The sequence below is a fragment of the Triticum dicoccoides genome, chromosome 2A (assembly GCF_002162155.2).
Source record: "Triticum dicoccoides isolate Atlit2015 ecotype Zavitan chromosome 2A, WEW_v2.0, whole genome shotgun sequence".
NCBI classification, from domain to species: Eukaryota; Viridiplantae; Streptophyta; class Magnoliopsida; order Poales; family Poaceae; genus Triticum; species Triticum dicoccoides.
In genome coordinates, this window is record NC_041382.1 from 26,613,492 (window position 1) to 26,616,689 (window position 3,198).

Genomic DNA, 3,198 nt, shown 5'->3' on the forward strand with positions numbered 1-3,198 from the left:
TTTGGCAGCAAAAGTTTATCAAGTTTTTTGCCTAGCTAGCTATTTCTAGAATTTCTGCTGTTGTACTTTTGTGCCATCTCCCTCATGTATGTATGTATATATATACATATATATATATATAAATATATATATATATATATATAGACACACACACACACACACACACACACACACACACACACACACACACACATATACTAGCAGACTAGCAAGTAAATTATTTACATCAAAACAGAGACGTGTCTATTTATGATGAAGGCATTTCTTTATTTATATTCAGCAGTACTATAAAGAAAGTAGGAACATGGTTCATGGTTGATAAATAATCAGATTGTTCTGCCCATTTTTCATTTCACAATCCATTACAACTACTATGTCCTTGCAATCATACCATTACACATAAGCTACCCAGATTTGGAACCCAACCAAAGAACAATCAAGTTTGATTCGTGCTGTTATTGGGCCTTGCTGCGACGCTGATATTTTTGGCCCATGTTGCGCAGAATCTACTCATGCTTATAAAGCAAGTTTGTTAACAGATAAAATAGTCCCACCTTGCTTCTTACACCTATTTCTATCGAGTTAAAAAAAACTAATTCTATCAATTTATATATGTCTGTAAGTATGAGAATTAACAAGTAGCCTCAGAATAGTACTGTATTTAGTTTTCTGGAAGGATGCAAAAGTAATATTGGCCTTCTTGTGTATACTGATTGCTAAGGATGCAATAGTATTTTTATGGTGGGGAAGTGCCATTCCCTCTGTTTACCGATGGGCCTCACCGTCTTAAGAGATCTAACCCTTGTCACTGTAAGGAAAAAAGCAAAGAGTATTATGACGCCATAAAGTTTGAATTCAGATAAGTATATGCTGAAGAACTCCAGAATTAGTCTTCATGAACCAGTGTTGCCTTGTTGATGATGCTTCACATGTAAGTTTTCTGGTCCTTTGACAAGGTCTTCTAATTATTCAGAAGTGATGTCAAATGGTGCGTACCATTTTTTATTTTAATTTTCTTGAATTGTTAAGTTGAGAACGGATGCTTGCATTTCCATTTGGGAAAAAGAGAGGAGAAACTGAAAGTGATGGATTGGAGCTTTGACGGAACAGTATTACTGTCTAGAAAATTCATGGCAAGAAGGCCAATGGTTGAACATAAAATCTTTTTAAAGTAAATTCTTTTGTAACTCTCAGTCTCAGTAGTACCTTGTTCATTTATACTTACAGGACCAGAGGGCAAAATCCAAAGCAAAGCCCTACACATGTCTGCGCATCCGGCGCATGGCTGTGATTTGAGCAATTTTTGGACATTAAGCATCATCGTCATGCAGCCCCTGCCCAAAAGGAGAAACTGCATTTTGTCTATAAAGCATCTTTGACTGAAATTCCCGTTTCTATTTTTTGCAGAGTGCTCACAAATTACACAACCTATGAAATGGCCAGAATTTTATGATTTTAGAAGCGACTTATGTTCAGCTTGCCGTGAATTTTATGATTTATCATTGCTATACTGTTAACTACTTAACTCGATACTGAAACATTGGAGCGTAGTAATGTGCAGAGGAATACCAAACAGGCTTCATCAATTCCGTAAAGGCCTATGTAGAAACATCTATGACTTCACTAGAGAGTGGATTTGCACTCGAGGAGCAGCTTTGCGCACATGCATAGACCTACTTTCCTGTCTGTGCTGTTGATATGTGTTGTTCTGTGTCATTCTTTAGCTCTAGCGTGTGATGTAATCCATTTTCAAACTTTTTCTAATAGATGATCATTGAGCTTATTTTCATATAAAAGTGCATGTACATTCTCTGCAAAAACAAGAAAGTGTGTGTGTGCCTGACCTTCTCCCAGTCCGACCTTGACCAGGAAGCACGTCAAACAAAAACGCCAATCTTTACACCAGCATCAAGCCCCAAGAAATAGTCTATCACGTGTATCTTTGCATATCACTGAGATGGAGCCAGAAGACATTTTTTTATCAGTTTATATCATTGTTGTGTAGAGGTAGAAATATTCAGATTAGCAAACATTTAGCTTAAGGTGTGACTGGTACCCAATTACTCTTGGTCTCACTATTTGATCTTTTTGCTGGACACTTTACATCTCTTTTGATTACGAAGTCTTTTAATTTCTATTGTTTTTGCTTCCTGTTCTGATGTCAGCTGAAACAAGAACACAAGGCACACAATTTTGCTTCTAACCTCACACAATTAAGGGAATTTCTTTCTTTCTTTAAGCATCACCAGATTTTCTCTCTTTGTTTCAAGAATACGGTCCTTGCTACTTTTGATTATGTTAAATATTGTTTTGCTACTTGCAAAGTTGTTTAAGTGGTGAATTGTTTTTTAGGTTTCTAAGCATTTTTTTGTACCCGTTGCAACGCACGGGCACTTGTGCTAGTGTAAACTAATGACAAGAACAATAAATTGGAAGAGTACTCCTATGCGGCTAAAGAAATTGTTCCTCCCGTGAGAACATAGTATCGACGATTCAACTGCGAAAAGTTCATTGTCACTACTGGAATTTTCGTATACGCCGGGTGTCGGCGTCTTCTTCGAGAGAGAAAACACGGGCACTCGGCAAAGTAAAGAACGCCGAGAGTCACCCTCGGCAAACGGAGTAAGTCGGCAAACACACGAAAATGCCGACAGTAGTGCTCGGCAAACATGCTATATTCGGCAAAGGCACTATTTGCCGAGGGCCATCCGGCCACACACAGCAAAGTTTTGCCACATGGCACATTCGGCGGCGACTAACGGCACGGTTACGGTTGCAACTCTTTGCTAAGAGTGGCTCTCGGCAAAGATTTAGTCCTACCTCGCCTGATGACTAGCAAAATAACGTGTTTAATTAGTTCGATAGTCCAACCGCATTAAGCTTCGGTCTTCTCTCATTACTAAGAGCCCATACAGTCACTATGAATCTTCTAGTGGCTGCTACCTGAGATTCGCTCTCGGTAAACGAGCAGTTGCCGAGAGTGGCTCCCGGTAAAGATAAGGCCACCATCAAAATTTAGTCCCACCTTGCCCCCGGAGCAACTCCTGCACCTGCTTAAATACCTTCATCTATTAGATTGTTACAAGCGTGGGTCTTCCTTCACTCTAGTTGGAGGATATGCAGGATGAATATGATTTATCATCTGTAATAAAGTGTCACGACCGATTCTCCGGACATAAATTTCCAGAAAAGACCGTC